Source organism: Harpia harpyja, chromosome Z, assembly GCF_026419915.1.
Source record: "Harpia harpyja isolate bHarHar1 chromosome Z, bHarHar1 primary haplotype, whole genome shotgun sequence".
NCBI lineage: Eukaryota > Metazoa > Chordata > Aves > Accipitriformes > Accipitridae > Harpia > Harpia harpyja.
In genome coordinates this window covers 25,117,940-25,136,409 of record NC_068969.1, presented here as the reverse complement: position 1 = coordinate 25,136,409, position 18,470 = coordinate 25,117,940, and the positions used below count along the sequence as shown (strand labels likewise).

Below are 18,470 nucleotides of genomic sequence, written 5' to 3'. Positions count from 1 at the left end.
GTATGTCCTGGGGCACTGGCCAAACTGGCATAGTTAAGCTTCACTGAGTGGAGCTAAGCTTAAGGGGGCAGACAGGTGACATAGGGTATCTCTACTCTAGCATTTTAGTTCAGGTCAGAAGCGCACTTTTGAAGCAAAATTCCCAATCATCTCCACTTACAGCACTTGGATCACGTTGCAAAGCACCAGAACACAAAAGAAAACCTCTTGTTTCAGGCCTCCTCATAGCTTTGGATTCTAAAATCTGAATTATCCATACACTGAGTGCTCTTAAAGGAGTCCTAATTTCCTCTAGAACTGCCTTGGCATTTGCAGCAGAGAGTACTGTTTTACACTTCAAGAACTTGAGAAAGTTCTTTGCTAAGAAAGTTAAACACACCTCAGCATCTCTTGCTGTATTAGCTGTGAGCTGCTGGTACTGTTCAGTATGATGTGCTGTGTTGCTGCTGAAACCAGGGGCGCGCAGAGAATGGATTAGAAAGCGACAATCAGTAACTTATAGCAGGCGCTGATTTCTGAGTTATGAAATGTGTAAATATTAATAGAATTAATATTTGCTCACAATCCAGCAAATGCCAAAGATTGCACAAGGTAGTACCTGAAGTGAAAGGAAGAATTATCTCCCAGCTCAGCAGGAGCTAGGCTGCTGCCAGGTTCAGGAGATGGGACCAAAGCAGGGGTTGCTGGATGAGTGGGATGTAGGAGCTGGGACCAGCTGCCTCTCACAGAAGTAAAATCTTGCTTCTGAGTTCTTGCTTCGGGGCTCAGGTTTGTATCTTTAGGATTGTGTGGCTGAACTGACAAGTGATAAGAATCATCTAGGCATGCTAAGGAGCATATACATGGTAAAGAGGTTGGTTCAGTTGTGGATAGCTGTGAGTTATAGCTGGTAATACTGTATTTAGATAGGGACATCTTGAAATGTACTCACAAAAGCTTTAGCATGGGAACAAAACCAAGGGAATTGTGAACTGAAGAAATGTGTCACTTTGGGACAGAGAAAGCCTTGAAGTAATGCAGATGTGGGTAGCTGACATTGGAATTGTCATCTGTTTTATAAGGGATGTTGAAGGCAAAGGGGCCTAGGAGAGCCCCTAGTGCCAGGTGCCTGCTGATGGGTGTGACTTGAGGGTAAATGTCTGTTTTACCTATATAACTGTAGACCAACATTGTAGTTTCTGATCTGCAGTGGTATTTACAAAAATGACCAGGAGCAGGAGTCTGTGTGGACACTTTGTCTATATGCTGTACATCAACCTTCGGTCGGGGGAGATCAGCATCGCTACGTGAAAGCATTAACCTTACTCCTGTGCTTACTGTCTCAAGGAATAGGGAACATGAGCAGGGCAGAAAGTGTGTTTATACAAACGCTTGTTATGAATGGAAAACAACTCTTAACACTTCTGTCCTGTTCTAATGGATAGCACACTATGACTATCTTAACATTCTCTCCTTTGAGGACCTAATTACTTGTGTATAACATATTCATTTGAGGTCTTAATTTACTTTTAGATTCCGGTGATGGGAGCAACATTTCTAAGTCACCTTCCAGAAAGACTTAGGTTTCAACCTTCCCAAGGTGTTGGAATAATTATGTTTTTCTGCCCATAAAAGTGGAAGGGGCTTTTACAGGTCTCTGCAACTAATCTATGCAGCTATTGTGAAATGTCCATACATGAGGATATTTTCTGAGGTGATTCTTCTCCAGGGTCCTTGCAGATGCTTCTAACTAAGCAAAGTGACTGGGCCTGAATTTCTTCATCTCAATTCAGTGACAATCCTCCTGGTTCTCAGGAGTGTGAGAGTTTAGGCTTGACTTGTTCAAACTCTTATTTTTTTATTCCAGTAATGTTGACACAAGCCCTGTAGCCTGTCTAGCAACAAGGACAGATCACAAATAACAAACAGTTTCTGCTTTTAAAGAGACTCACACATGCAACTAAGGAAAAACAATCAATGACCATTTAGATGTTTCTGACTGAACAAGATGTCTTTAAATTAAGTCTTGCTACTTTTCATAGGAGACTTGAAAATAAGGACACTGTGACTTCCTAATTTAGCCACTAAACAGCAGAGAAAGAAGTTTTATTGGGTTGTTTGGCCAGGTGACAGGCCTTATACTTCCACCAGGGTTCTTTATCAGGGAAGCATTTTTCCTTAGAGTATCTGTCACAGTGAACAAACTACCTGTAGGGGAGCATAATGACTGAGGAGAAAACTAAAATACTCAATTAGTGACCTTGTAATTAAGCAGCAGTTGATGATAATTCTCAGATTATTATCTTGGTTCAAGGAACTCATTAGTTTTGTAACTAATTGCTGGTGCAAGGGACAGAGCACAGTCACACAGCTGGAGGCATAGAGAGGGTAGAATTGGGACAGCCTGGCTTTAGATTAGCATCAACTAGGTCACTGTTAAACATAATCAGATCTAATTGCAAGTAATCACTGAAAAAGACAGTCTCATTCTTCTTTCTTCCTATCCATACCATATTCTTGCTTGCATAAATTGTAGATACTGCTCAGCCCCAGCTGATTTAATTCAGCATACTAATCAGGTGGATCAAGAAGGGTCAGCACTTCTTGGCAGAGCGCTAGACTTTCCCAGGACAAAGACTGAAATGTTTAGTCTGCCTTCATCCTGACACAGTAACACCTGCTTCTCAGTGCAAGTAATTCTATGATTACAACAAACTGTGCTGTTGATCTTTGCTTATTTTATCAAGGACAGGGGCTACTGATATCTGCTTATTTAGAAAAGAAAGATTCCAAATATTTATTTAATTACTGCTTGCCAGAGAGAATTCCAGGGCCTCTGGGGCCACTCTGTGACATTGTTCTTCGCAGACTGCTTCCAGGTAGAATTGGACCACAACTCAATTATGTTTAACTATTATGAGGTAGTGAAGTGTGTAGTAAATATTATTGTTTCATTAGCAGCTCTGCATTTAATTTAGATATGTATTTCTGCACAAATGAGAAAATATTGCACTCTCTAATGATAGTACTACCCCATGTAATAATTCTGGTTTGTACCCCAACCCAGACACTCTGACAGTGTGGGCCCACCCTGCAAAGCGCTCAACCCCTGAGGTAGGGAGGGGAAGACAAAATGAAATGGATGTATTGGGAGCACATCTCAGACAGCCTTTAGGTGTTTGTTGGCAGAAGGAAATATCTTTTCTGATTCTCTCTTTGGCATGGGTCACAGCACCTGCAGGCAGTTTGTAGCCAGACTTCTGCCTGCTCTCTCTTCCTCCTCATCCATAGGCAATGTGATGACCAAGCAAGGCCAGTGACTGTTGATCCAGAACTCTGTATTGGAAGGAAACAGTTACCTTTCAAACTGCAATGCCTTTGCTTTTTCTGTCCTTACAGTGGCCTGGGATCTGCCTCTTCAGAGCTGATAAACTCCCTCTCGAAGCTGTTGCATCAGGCATCTGAAAACATCACACCAATTACCTGAGCACTGGTTTTTTTAGCATCATTGTTTTATCAAAAGAAAATTTAAATTGTCTTCATGCACTGCTCTTTCTCCTTTGATAACAACACCCCATTTGCAATTGTAGCGTGGTTCAAACAAAGAATTTCTGAGAGCAGAAAGGTTTTTGCTTACAGTTTGTATCTTACAGAAGCTAGATAAAAGCAGCAGCCTAAATCCCTAAACAGGGTAGATCACAATAAGGAGAACTTATTTGTGATAAGTCAGTGCTGCATCCCAACTACTTCTACACTGACAACTCCAAAGCAAAATTCACATTGCTTTTGGGGATGTTCCCAGGATCTTAGAGCCTGGTACAATATGAGGAGCAATCTTCATGATGGTTTTTGAGTGAACTGGTTGACATTTAGCTTTCCCTAACATTGGCATAGCTCCCTGGAAGTCACCAGACAGCCGCAGGAGGACACATGGTGTGGCCTGTTGTGGCTTGGAAATGATGACCAAGACTGACTGACTGCATCATCATGTGCCACACTGTTATTTATGTGCAGTAGCCATGCTCCTATGCATGGTGCTGTACCAACATGTAAAACAGTATCACTCAGAAAATGTTAGCTGTAACACTTTATACAAGCTTAATTTCTGTCCCACAGGTAGCTGTGATTGTTTGTGTCTAATTTATGTCCTAGTTTACCAGCTTGTTCTTCTCTCAGTCATGGCTCTTGGACACAGAAAGGAAAATGTCAGCTTTGCAGTAACTTTGTTATGTGAAATCCACCACTAAGCAATAAAACAGTACTTTCCACTTTCTTTTCCAATTGGTCAAATGCCTGTTTCTTTTAGGTTTTAATTAAAAGTTCCCTTATTAATCAAGCTGTTAATGTGTACTGCTGTTGATAATTGTTGAGCAGAGGATGGTAGGCATAGGAATTCACTTGTGTGTAGGGAGATTACAAAACAATTTGTAGGGATGCCACTGGCAATCTTAGCACCTCATAGCACACAGTTTGTCATACAGTACTTAGACCAGTGGTCCATCAAATCCAATCCCTTGCCTCCAGCATTGCACAAGATGTGCTGGTGTACTTTATTTACTCTGTTCAAAAACATTAACACTCTTCAACAAAAATGTCTTACAAGACAGAAATGAAAACAGCCATAGTGGTAATACATGAGAACATATATTTTCTTCCCACCCACATGGAATTCTCTAGTCAACAGACTTACTAAAAACTCTTCATCCCAATGCCAATCCTCCTACCCTTTGGCTTCCCTTGAACATCTGTTGAAACAGATATCTCTTGGACCATATCTAGTCAGATAGGCACACTGTGATCACAAAGATTGGCATATTTCAAAAGTGAACATGGCACGAATATCCTGGCAGTAGGCTTCTCTCTTCCAGTTACATCATATAGGTGATGGTAGTTGTAGTGAAATAATACAGGAAGAGAAGTGACTTCTTAACAGGAATGGAAGATGTAAGTTGGGCTTTATATATCAAAGTCTTAATCTTATGATACTTGTATACTTACACAGTGAAATAGGAAATGGTGGAACTATATGCTATCCACTTACATTGTGTGGCTCACATTTTCAGCAGGACTTCATCCAATCTTTTTTTGCTTGGGTGTCTCATTATAGCTACTGGTTCTGACCTGAAATAAACCATATGCACTAGTATTAGGAATTAAAAGCCTTAAAAAAATCTCTTGGACGTGCTACTCATTTGAGACACAAAAGGGGAGCTGCCAAGTTGCGCTCATAAATATCAAAAAGTTAAATCTGGTATGGAAATAAGAGCCAGAGTGATTAAGAATTGATTTGCAAGGCAAGGATTACAAACTTGTTTGTTTTCTCACACCTGCTCTCCACTTCAGCAGTACAATAGAGCAAGGCGTATCTAATGCACCTTTCCCCTAATTGGGTAATGCACTCAAGGGAATATGATCAACTGAGGCTTTTAAGATCACACCACCATTTGCCCAATTATACCTAATGACAACACATTGTTCCTGCAAAATGCGTCTTTATTCCTTGGTAGGTTACATTTCCTTTCAGCCTTTTACCTATTGATCCAGCAGTACTTCATGTAGAACAAACTTCTTTGTTGGCAGGTCTTGTTTATGAGACCAGAAAAATCTTTTATGTCATCTTCTCAATGTCTGACCAAGTCAGTGAGAGAAAAAGCCTGTTGTATGGAGCATGACAAATTTTAGCTATCTTTGTAAAACAAAGCAATAAACAGAATGTCTGTATGATTTGGGCTATACAGATAATTCATGTTCTGTGTTCACTATTTCTTTGTGTACTTGCTGCTTTGATTTCATAAAGCATCTTCAACTATGTGAAGAAGGTGCCTGCGCTACATAGCACTTGGAGTAAATGGTAGTTTTAATCTTGGGCACCAAGTAGGTATATACTCACTTCATTACAGAAAATGACATTTTTGCTGGGCAAAGCTGCACCACCATGAAGCTTGAGGCATATTTACTTCACTTTTTTGGTGGGGATGGAAGGGCTTGAAGAAAGCTGGTGAAATGATGTATCCCTAAATAAAACATTTTTGTGTCTGTCTTCTCTGAGCATTGATGAGTACAAGTACAGGCAGATGAGTAAGGGCAGGGTTGGATTCTGATTGCTCTCACAAATTGTCTCCCTAGTTATTTTTACTAGTTGTAAATTGCAACAGAAGTAATACTTTTTTGCAAATGCTGAACCATTTTATAACTTCATAGTTGTCACGCTAGCTCACTACCATCATTCAGCACTTTCTAGTGGCATTAACCTCAAGCCGTTGCTCTGGTCTCCAGACCCTTGCCTAAATGAAAAAAATGTATCCTTGCTCTTTCCAAAAGTAATCCTGATTTTTGCTCAACCCTAACTGCAATGTAGTTCTGTTGCCGAGGTAATAGTTTCAGTATTGGCCAGCACACTACTTCTGTTTTCAGTGGTTCCACCCAGAGCCTGCTGTGGAATATGAGCATTCCTGTGTCACCCACGTGTTCCCTCTCCTGTCCCTTTTCCCATCTCTTCCCATGGGATAGCTGGAGCTGGTTCTATTGACTTGAGTGATCTTATTAGGTCTCCTCTTCAATTAGATGAACTTCAAGACTGAACAACACATCCAGCCAGTAGGTCTTACAGTCAGAGACGTTATTTCTCAGGGCCTGCACTGGTAGAATTAAGATCAGCGTCTGGCCTAATGGGACTTACGGCTGCTCAGAATGAGCTCTGGTAGGAACTGTTTTTGGAGGAGTGAGTAGCAGTTCTGACTGTGCCATGCATGCATTAATTCCTAACTACTTCACCTCAAGCAGCCCAGCACACATGCCACTTTATCAGGTTTTGAATGTACTCTGCAGTATAGGCTGGCATGTGCAAATGTCTCACAAGCCTTGCTCAAGATCCTGTAGGAACTCATTGACAGTGGATGAATGTCGAACAGCAACTCCCTTCGGTCAAAATCCCTCTTTGCTGCTTATATACTGAGCTCATAGAAAGAAACAATCAACTTGAAGATGAGTTATTTTATTTAATGATACTTCATCTCCCCCAGCAAATAGAAATTATAGATTTTATTGCTGCTTTTGGCTTGTATCTGTGTTTGCATTTTCTCATTTCTTATTACATACATGGATCTAGAACAAAAGGCCTGATGAACCTAAATTTCTCAGGATGTCCCATTAAATTGGTAATCTTGCACAACTCAGTTTACTCTTTAAAATCTACAGCCTCATCTTTATTGTTGTCTTTCCTTCCAGCATTTCTCCTGAAGTGGTCCCTGTACAGTGGGCTCCTTCTTGCAAGAACATTCAATTTGGTTCTCACAAAGGTTCTTACCAGTAAATTGAGCTGGGGGAGTATACATGGGCTTTGCGCTTCCCTTGTGAAGCTTGAAAGCACTGAGTCTCTGAGAAATGCAACTGAGTACACTGTGCTCACCTGCTTGAATCCATTTTGTTTCCTCCACAGACTTCATTTTCTGCATGCATCCTCAGAAACATAGCAAACCCGGCAAGCTTTACTTACGTTGAAAAACGGAAACATATTTTTTCTTTCCCAGTGTATGAGAACTGGGAGTTTAGCACTCATTGTTACAAAGGGAGAAACTCATTATGCCATCAAATCATTCCTCCCAAGCTGTCTGTCTGAGTATTGATCCCTTGTTCCTGAGTAAGTAAACCCTGCAGTTGATCGTAATTATTCTGGGACATCTCATTCCAGTGACTGGATCAATAATGCCTTTCATGGCCTCCTGCTGCGTGTTCCTGTCATGCCTTGGCACCTCTGCATAACCTGCTGTTCATCAGGAGCCCAATGAAATAATTTGCTGTGGTCGTGAGAATGCTGTCAGCCACTTCACACTCATTAAGGTCTCAGCCAGGACACAGCATGAAGCCTTGGATGTACAGCATTTGTAAGGAACGTCAGTATTAACTTCACACTGTCCCACACGTTGAGGCTGGAAGATTTCCCCTCGATGTCACGTTGTTGTGGTTTAACCCCAGCCGGCAACCAAGCCCCACACAGCCACTCACTCACCTCCCTCACAGTGGGATGGGGGAGAGAATCAGACGGGTAAAAGTGAGAAAACTCGTGGGTTGAGATAAAGACAGTTTAATAGGTAAAGCAAAAGCTGCGCACGCAAGCAAAGCAAACCCAGGAATTCATTCACTGCTTTCCATCGGCAGGCAGGTGTTCAGCCATCTCCAGGAAAGCAGGGGTCCGTCACGCTAAGTAACGGTGACTTGGGAAGACAAACGCCATCACTCCAAACGTCCCCCCTTCTTTCTTCTTCCCCCAGCTTTATATGCTGAGCCTGACGTCCTATGGTCTGGAATATCCCTGGGATCAGTTGGGGTCAGCTGTCCTGGCTGTGTCCCCTCCCAACTCCTTGTGCCCCCGCAGCCTGCTCGCTGGTGGGGTGGGGTGAGAAGCAGAAAAGCCCTTGATTCTGTGTAAGCACTGCTCAGCACTAACTAAAACATCCCTGTGTTATCAACACTGTTTTCAGCACAAATCCAAAACGTAGCCCCATACCAGCTACTGTGAAGAAAATTAACTCTACCCCAGCCAAAACCAGCACACATGTTAAGTCAGGCATAATGCCTATAGGATGCTTGTCATGAAGCTGCATTTGAGCAGAAACAGGGATAAATATCAAAGTTTCCCTTTTGATCCAGAGGCTCAGAGTAAACCTGTCAGGGAGCAGCAGCAAGGCCAGGGGCTCACTGAGGGATGGAGAACCAGGAGGTGAGTGGTAACAAGGCCAGCAGTGCAGGATTGTTGTGATCCCTTTTTCTTACTTCCTGCATAAAATAGGCCTCCTTCATCTTTGATTCAGATTCTGTAAATGTTGTTACAATGCCATGTCTGTTACAAGCTGATGGTTCTTGCATCTAACGTGTAACGTAGGGTGTACCTGGTCATTCTGTCGCTGTAATAATGGTATGACAGCTTAGAGAACTGTTAAGACTCATGGTTTTCCCTGCCTATATGAATTGGTCAGGTATCAATATTAAAATCACATGCTAGTCAGCCAGATAGGCTAGTTTCTTGCTGTTACATTTCCAATTACTATGTTCATCTTCCAGTTTTCTTCCTATTCCCAAAAGGATCATATGGAAAGGAATTTGGGTCTAAGCAGAAAGTGGATTAAGATTCAAAGAGGAAATGCCAAATAATGTACCCTTTCTAATTTGCATAATTTGAAAAGTGGAGGAAATACTAAATTAGCAGGAGGTTTACTGGAGGAGTTCAAGATAATGTTAGACCACAAAAGTGACAATGAACAATAACTTAGAGACGCTGGGAGTAACACATTGATAAGTAAGGATTACCTGGGTAATTAAAAGCAACTTAATTACCTAGTTTTTAAAATCTTATGCCTCCTAGAGTTTCACGCAGCCTTTTCTTGTTTTGACTGCCTGGATGAGATACTCAGATCCCATATTTTTAGATCAGAAAAACCTACTCGTAACAGTAAAGTTATGTGACTTAATTTCCCACTTCATCAAACTTGTGCTTTTTATGAGCCATGCGTAAGCAATTCAGAGGCTGCAGCTCATCTGCAATGGGCAAATAATGAACAGAACATGCAAGGATGTAGCTGCTTTGTATTAGGGGTATTGTGCATCAGCTCAATGACATGAGAATTTAAAATCAGGCCATACACACCAGCAAAGCTTAAAAGCGATGGGAGTTGGTGTAATGTAACTGTTCTTATTGAACCGTTTGTGTTGACTTGTACAGATAATTTCTGTTGAAGGCCTTCCATTTAGATTTGATCTTGTTGGGCCCCCTTCAAGTGACAGGACCTAAGGTGTGGTGAGCTACACTGGTCATGGGGGAAAGCGTAAGGCTGCGAGTATGGGCAGGCGAGTTACCCAAAGCAGCTAAGGTATGGACTATGCTGGCTGTTCAGTGAGTACATGCTTTTTCTGTAGTTTGTTCCTCTCCTTCCGAGAGACCCATTACCTGTATGTGCTGCAGGGCAAATAAACGTGTGTGAGCTTCTAGCACAGAGTGCTCGACCCTGTGAGTTCACTGCCTGACTCACTTCACGGTCCTTTACACAGCACAACTGAATTGGCCCCACAGGGCCTGGTCTTCCTTCCAGTTATGTAGACTTTGCAGTTGAACTTGATCCACTTTGACTAGGCTTGCACCCAAGTACTGAAGCGGCAATAGGAGTCTGATGCAGTGTCTACATGACAGACTAATGTGCAGCTCTGCTTGTGCAGGGTGTGAAGAAAGCTCGTCTCTGCCTGGCCTTGTGGCATCAACAGAAACCTCTGGAGCTCTAGCAGTGTACCTTATTTTATTCAGGTTTATGGTAGCTTTTAAAATAAATTTAAACAAAACTACGAGAAGTTCTCTTAGCTGTATTACAAATGAGTAGTCTTCCTATGCTAGTAAAGTACTTCTAATGAACACAGAGCAAAAATTTTAAGGGACACTTGCAAGTGGATTTGTATTACGTGACTTACCTGTGAGTCAAGAATTGAGCTTGACCCAACACATTGTTCCCATCCTCTGTTCTTATGATGTTATTTTACTGCAAGCTTAATTCCACACTGGTTAATGAATTGGAGTATGTCAAAGGTAATTGTAGGTTAATGTACTGGGATCGAACTACATAATATTGCATAGCCTTTGTGTAGCAGTCTGAATAGAAGCCTGTTAAGTGCTCTAAAACTTGGTGCATCCTAGATGCTGTAAACTGAGTGAGGTTGAAAATGCGGTGGACAGCGTTTTAAAAGAGGATTCTGAGCACTTCTTTATTTAGCCTAGAAATGGAACTGTCACAGCCCTTTTTTATGCTGTTGGAACAACCACTGGTGTTTCTCTAAAGCCTTTATATGAGGATCTTGTCTTTTACAAAAGCAAATTTTGTTATTGCTACTTGGAAACACAGAAAACTGAGTTACAGCAAGGTACCGTGACCTCATTCCTATCTGTAGAATGTAATTTTAATTCTGGATTAAAACATCCCAAATTCAGATGTTTCCATCCAGATCTTAACACTACAACCTGAACTCATCACAAAGTCCAGCATCAGTTGCCTACCTCAGACCATCTTTCAGTTCACTGATACTCTATAATTCAGGGCACACCGTGTGCATAATACTGTTCTCAAGCCAGTCTTGCTCCCTTGTTCTCTCTCATACACACAGTTAAAATGGAAGACAGAAAAAAAAATAGAAAACAAGGACTTCCTGCATTCTTGCATTTCTTTTTTTTCCCAGCCTGATTTGTGCTTCTAGGCAGATTGTGAATATTCAGCTCACACAGTACAGCCAAAGCAGAGCCTACACCCAGCACTCTCTTGAAAACAAAGAGAATATGCTCTATATAAGTCTGTACTTCACAGTCTGTTCCCTGAACCAGCTCATGTGGCCTAAATAACTCAAAGGCCTGCAGTATCCCAGTGGCGCCTGCATTTTAGAGGATAAAAAGTTCTTAGGTATTTCAGCTGAAGTTTGAAAAGAACTTTGTGGGGAAAAAATAATGCAGAAAGGTATTAATGAATTAATAATAGTCAGGTTTGTTTATTGATTTCTAACTGACCTGAATCTCTCCGTGTTTCCTGAATCATCTTAGCACTAAATTGGTTTGAATAAAACCCCATTTTTACTAAGCCACCCTTGTCTGTGTCTGTAATTCACTGTAACACTGTAATTCAGTGTTACAAGCTTAGCTCCTAATATAGCCTTTACATGAACATGAAGTGTGAGGCAGGAAAAACATTTAGGAGGCAAGAACAGCTGCTAACAGGACATTGCAAACAGGCAATGAAGTCCCTGTAGTCCCAGGCAAGGATGAACACAATCACTCTGAATGATGCAGTGCTGTTGGATACGTTTACAAGAGTTCAGACTAATGAGTTGTGTGTTAACATTTGATTAATTCTCACTGGTCATGATGTAGCTGAGTACTGCATCAGAGGAGCAGTATGAACTCTAGGGACAGAAGCATGAACAGTGCCTACCCACTCTTTTCGCTTAGGGACACCACTTGTGTCGTGGTTTAACCCCAGCCAGCAACTAAGCACCACGCAGCTGCTCACTCACCCCCCCCCCCCCCAGTGGGATGGGGGAGAAAATCAGGAAAAGAAGCAAAACCCGTGGGTTGAGATAAGAAGGGTTTAATAGAACAGAAAAGAAGAAACTAATAATGATAACACTAATAAAATGACAACAGCCATAATGAAAGGATTGGAATGTACAAATGATGCGCAGTGCAATTGCTCACCACCTGCCGACCAACACCCAGCCAGTCCCCAAGCGGCGATTCCCCGCCCCCACTTCCCAGTTCCTATACTGGATGGGACGTCCCATGGTATGGAATACCCTGTTGGCCAGTTTGGGTCAGGTGCCCTGGCTGTGTCCTGTGCCAACTTCTTGTGCCCCTCCAGCTTTCTCGCTGGCTGGGGATGAGAAGCTGAAAAATCCTTGACTTTAGTCTAAACACTACTTGGCAACAACTGAAAACATCAGTGTTATCAACATTCTTCTCATACTGAACTCAAAACATAGCACCATACCAGCTACTAGGCAGACAATTAACTCTATCCCAGCTGAAACCAGGACAACTTGATTAACCAGTCTGAGCCAGATGCTGTGATTTATTCCACCTAAAGATCTGGCCTATGTGGAACCCCATAACCTCTACTAGGATACAGTTGTGTTGCGTGCCCCCCCCCCAAATGAGTGACCTGCTCAAAGGTTTCATTAGTCTGCCACCTCCTCAGTTCATTCTTCCCATTTTATACAACAGAAGGATTAAACCATTTCTCTCTTGATTCTCAGACATGAGTTCAACGCAATGAAGTTTGAGTTAAAAATGCAAAACCAGGAAAAGTGCAGTAGCAGTGTGAGATAAAAATGGTGGAAATGTCTAGAATGGCTGCAGATCAGATACTAGCTTGGTTTTTTACAGGAAATAATACTTGCATCCACTTCAAGTCCAGGATGCAATTCTGTAGTAAGTAATAAAGGACCAATATGAAATTCTAGCCCAGACACTAGATATGAAACATAGGTTTCAGCCCTGATTTGAGCAGGCATTCTTCCTGGAAGTCGTCAGTATGTGCAGTTCCAGCCTGACCCTTTTTTTATTATTATTATTTTTGCATGTGTGTCTTCATAATACCCATTGTGTGCAATAATAGTGTCTTTCTGCTGCAGATAAGTCATGCCAGAAATAGCTATGGAGCTTGCCTGTTTCCAGAGGTCTGTCATGTATACATATCCTGGGCAGCTATATCCCAACCCTTTCATTCTTCTTTGTTCTTCAGAGAAAGAAAATTGGGTTTTGTCAACAGTTTAAAAAATGGTTCTGTATTGCCCAGTTGAAAGATGGAAGCTCTAAGCCAAGGGGAAAAATGAAGAGGCATCATGTGACATGAGAGTGCTGTGGATTCTATATGTGCTGGCATTGTTCTTGGTGATCTTCAGGGGCATAGATTAAAAGTGAAGTATACCCCCTGGAAGTGATCTGTCCAGAAATGACAGTGATGGACGTCTCATGTCTGGTCAAAGAAGGCTCTGGATTTTGAGTTGTCTTAGATGCTGTACTTGATCACTTCAGAAGAGCTAGAGGGATTTCCCCAGCAACTCCTTAAGAGGTCTGCTGCTCTATATAAAGGCTGCTTGCAGCAGAAGGAAGTTGTCATCTACCCATGTAATTAGGTTTGTGCCTGCTAGAAGAGGATTTCCAGCACACCCAACTCGCGAACTTGCCTGTAGTTAAAAATCATGACTATAAGCTCTGCAATACTTCTACGGACACTAAAATGACAACAGAGAAATGTTGTATTTTTCTCTCTTGTAACTTCTGCTTCCTCAGTGAGGATTTCTTTGTGTGGGAGACCTCCAGCGTGCTTGGGTTTTAGGCAGGCTACTTACCGCACAGGCTCCCAACTTGCAGAAAAGCACCTTGACCTTTTCCTACTGCACCTCCCTGACTGACAGAACAGAGAGAGGACAGAGGAAAGCTCTGCCTGCGAAGTGTTACCATCCTCGCCCGGCTGCCTTAGATTGCGCAGTCCAGGGATCACCTAGGTATTCGCAACAGCAGCGTAGTTTGCCTGCCTATTTCTCCTTCCTTCCCACGCGAGGTCCCCGCAGAGTTGCTCCCAGCGCACGGCGCAGCAGGGGCGCAGGAGAGCCCTGGCACGGCCCCACAGGAGGAGGCCCCGGCCCCCGAGCAGCCGACCGGGGGCGGGGCGCCGACGGGAACGCCGCCGCGTCGGCCGCAGGCCCGTACGCGCGCTGGCCGGCGCGGGCGCGGCGGCGGCGGGGCGCTGCTGCCCTCTGCCGCGGGCGGCCGGCAGCGCGCCGGCGGCAAGCGGCGCGGCGCGGGGCGAGGGAGGGCTGGCGCGGCGCGGGCAGGCTCGCCGCTCTCGGCTGGGACCCCGGGCGCGCCTGCTTGAGGGCCTGGGCTTTGTCCTGAGCGGGTCGGCGAGGCAGCGAGGCAGAGGCTAAGCGCCGTAACCTCTGCACGCAGGCTGCCCTGTTTGCAGGCTCTGTGGTGTGCAGCACGCACAGGGGTGCTGCTGCACTCCCGGTTCGGTTACTGGGCTCATCCCGGACTTGGGTAGGGGAAGCGCACATCCACTGGCCATACAGATGTTACCAGCTCATTGTGAATGTGAACTGCTGGGTCTGAAATGTAAGAGGGGCCCTCGGGTGTGTTATATATTTTAGGAGCACACATAGAATTTGTTCTGCCTGAACACCAGCGGCGCGCGAGTCAGGCCGACATCGCAAGGCTTGGCTTTCTCCATGACACCCAAGGACCACACGCTCGCTGGTGATGCCTTTGCAGCACTGGTACCGTGGGCTCCTCAGCCAGCAGCTACTGCATGGTGGTACCCGTTATCTGGCTTGTCAGCTCCCGCAGGGCAAAATCCCCAGGCAGGAGGGGCAGGAGGGGCAGGAGGGCAAGAGGAGCTAGCTGCTGGACTGCCAGGCCCAGCGAGGCAGTGGGGAGCTGTGCCCCTATGCCACCCGCGGCACTCAGCCAGCCCTCGCCCCCTTGCCCTGTCGCCCCCGTGTGTGCAGGGTGGGCATTGGAGGGAAGAGCCAGTGGGTACTCCGGTGCGCGGGACCCCTGGACGGCCAGAGGCTTGGAGCAATGCTGGACTGGGCGTGGGATGATGAGGTAGGCTCCTTTGTCAGCCCAGCTGCAGTGAGATGACGGGAGCAGGAGGTGGCACTGCTGGTAAAAAAAAAGTGGATTTCACATGGTCAGTTTGTTACGCTCACGCTCTTCTTGCAGCAGCTATGCCTCACCAAGGGGAAAAAACTGTCCAAGGTTTCATTCTAGTTCTCTGAGGACCGCTGGGAATAAACAGCATAGACCACATAGACCCCCTCGGTCTTTTGGTACCAGGACTGTTATCGGGAAAACATTCCCTGAAAGTATGCAAGAGCAATACATTTCCTCCATGTTTTATTGGATAGGGAATGTTACTCATTTTCATTGCTTCTTATGACTAGGTATTAATCCCTTCAGAGCATCCCTTCCTTGTTATTAGCCCAATACCTCAGCTTTTCTTACCTATTTCCCCAGAGGAACAATGCTACCTGCATACTCCAGAGCCATTACCTTGTACCAGATGTGTTTTGCTGTTCTCCTTCCTTTCCTGTCCCTTGAAATGTCCCAACCCAGTTACACACTGCCTGAGCTCTGCTTGTGGGAAAGTGGTTTGGGACATTTGCAGGCCATCTTTGCCTTGTGAGATGGTCGCTCACATATTCCCAGTCCCTATTTGGTTGGTGTCAGTGTCTATAGGAGTCTTGCCTTTACTTTCCTTAGCTACAGAATCTGGAGATGGCCCCAGACAGGGCCTTTTGGGGCAACAAAAGGACTTTTTTTAATTGATGAGTAGAGCTTGAGATTTTGCCATTCCAGCATCAGAACTTAGTAATACTGGTGGTTTCATTTGCAACAGCTACAATGTTTGCTTGATGAGCATCAGAGAGACAGTGGGTCTGTATTTTTAATCGTTGATATTAGTCATTTTACTTTCAGTGTAGGAATATTAATGTAGGTGCTGATTGCTCACGGGAGGCAGAGCACTTTGAAAATCAAAGTGCATTGCTTTTCAGCATCATGTTACATTACACCATTATCTAGAGAATGAGGTGAGCCATTCAGGAAACTCTTTGTAAAGCTACTGGCCTGACAAAGTTGAGCAGCACTTCACCAGTGTAAAGAAAAGAGGGTAAGCATGTGCACATTGAGAGAAAGATTCCTTTCTCTCCTCCCCTCCCTCATTCCTACTGATCTGGAAAAGAATGTGATATGCAGAAATGAACTGTCCTCCTTATTCCGTGGGGCCAATAGTGATCAAGCAGATGATACTTTACACATCCATGAGCCACAGGCATCAGTGTTTGTGAAAGGCTCAAACTTTCCTTCAGCTCACCATCACATGTTTTAATACAGCATCTCCATCTGCAGAGGGGTTTCATCATATTTATCTAGCTCAAGAGCAATGATAAGAGGCTGACTTGCTTGGAAATGCCACATGGAAAAGGCTACATTTTTGTTACTATTTGCGTTAATTACTTTTATTAACTTCCTCGGCTGGACTGGAGCATGTACAAGAGACAGAGCACTTTGCAAATGAAAGTACATTATTTTTCATCATATTATTGCATTACATCATTATCTAGAGAGTAAAGTGCACCCTTCAAGTTACAACAAGCTGTAATTTCATTGAAAGCTCCCTAGGATTTCTGGACGACAAGAGCAAAGCTGCAGCAATTTAGTCATAGGAGCCAGAAAATCAAATTACAACCCCTTTAATACCCAACTGGGGATATGCTATTGCTCTGATATACCCCAGGTTGGATTAAGTGTTTCTGATATGCTGAAACTGAATGGATTGTACCTTTTAAGGACATTTCAAGCCATAGTAACCATTCAGAGCCAACCTTGGCATCACTGTCCTTTTCTGCTCCTTTGACATAGAGGTCAGAGCCAAGAGTCTGTTTGGTAATGAAAAGTGTGTTTTTTCCTGCTCCTTGGGAGGCTGTGCTGTACTTTGAGCCACGAGGAACAAAAGTGAAGAAGTACCTAGAGAAAATGTTGTCTGCTACTGAAGTTAGCTGCTGACTTCAAGACCTATGGAAGCAAGCCACTTGCTGGCAGAGTTTATGGGAAGTCTGCTAACAACACAGTGAAAGAATCTCACTGCTCTACAATGAACACTTCACATTTTGCAGCACTCCTCTGCTTTCTTGCTAGTGTTGTAGCTGGGTGCATCTCACTGACACTATGGTCTGTGGATGACTGGTGTGCACTGATGGGTGTGGGATGCAGTGCTCAGCTCAGTTGGAAACACAGAAATGTTCTGAAACCTGGAGCTTAGTTTGAACTCGCTGCTGAAACATAAGCAGCTGGCTCACTGGTACAGTAATATGGCATGGCTCTATCTGCATATCAACATTAGAATAATTTCTGGTCTGGGATTTTTTAAGTTGTTCATACACATACCTGGGACTAAGTGAGCCCCTGATCAGGAACCACTCTTGGAGAATTTAAAAGCAAAGCACTGTTACCATTCTTGGACTTCTGGGATTTAGCCTGAAAAGATTCCCATTGAAGCACTTTACTTCCTGCTGATTCTTGGCCCTGAAGTCATTCTAGCCTTTTGTGATTTGGAAGTTTTAATAAAAATTACTCCATTGTGTTGTCCCTGGAGGGAAGGGGGGCCCAAGAAAGCTGGTTAATATTCAAGGATCACTTCCTCCAAGCTCAAGAATGCTCGATCCCAATGAATATGAAGTCAAGCAAAAATGCCAGTAGGCCTGTGTGGGTGAACAAAGAGCTCCTAGCCAAATTCAAACACAAAAAGGAAGCATACAGAGAGGTTGGAAGCAAGGACAGGTAACCTGGGAGGAATACAGAAACATTGTCTGAGCACCCAGGGACAACATTAGGAAAGCTAAAGCCCAAATGGAATCGAATCTGGCCAGGGATGTCAAAGACAACAAGAAGGACCTCTGTAAGTACACAGGAGACAAAAGGAAGACTAAGGAAAATGTGAACCCATTGCTTAACGAGATAGGGGTCCTGGTCCTGGTTATGCAGGACTTGGAAAAGGCTCAAGTACCAAATGCTTAATTGCCTCAGTCTTTACTAGCAAGACCAACCTTCAGGAGTCCCAGGTCCCAGAGACCAGGGGGAAAGGCTGGAGCAAGGAAGAGGATCAGGTCAGGGAACAGTTAAGCAAACTGGACCATAAGTCCACAGGCCCTGATGGGATGCACCCAGGAGTGCTGAGGGAGCTGGCAGATGTCATTGCAAGGCCACTCTCGATAATCTTTGATTGATCATGGTGACTGAGAGTAGTGCCCAAAGGCTGGAGGAAAGCAAATATCACTTCTATCTTCAAGAAGGGCAAGGAAGAGGGCCCAGGCAATTGTAGGCTGCTCAGCCTCACCTCGATCCCTGGCAATGTGATGGAGCAGCTAATCCTGGAAACCATTTTCAGGCACAGTAAGGACAA

General features: G+C 44.0%; 1 long non-coding RNA gene across 6 annotated transcripts in view; it reads left to right on the top strand.

The window, feature by feature from the left end:
* LOC128137157 (uncharacterized) overlaps positions 1-11,598 on the top strand; it is a 57,522-nt gene extending 45,924 nt beyond the window's left edge. For 5 of the 6 annotated variants that reach the window (XR_008233576.1, XR_008233580.1, XR_008233577.1 and 2 more), the window contains one exon: positions 3,379-4,254. This is a non-coding gene — a long non-coding RNA (uncharacterized LOC128137157). Of the gene's footprint in view, positions 1-3,378; positions 4,255-7,669 lie in introns of those variants that run through there. The other variant, XR_008233581.1, reaches the window with a different exon arrangement.
* Positions 11,599-18,470: the final 6,872 nt, after the last annotated feature.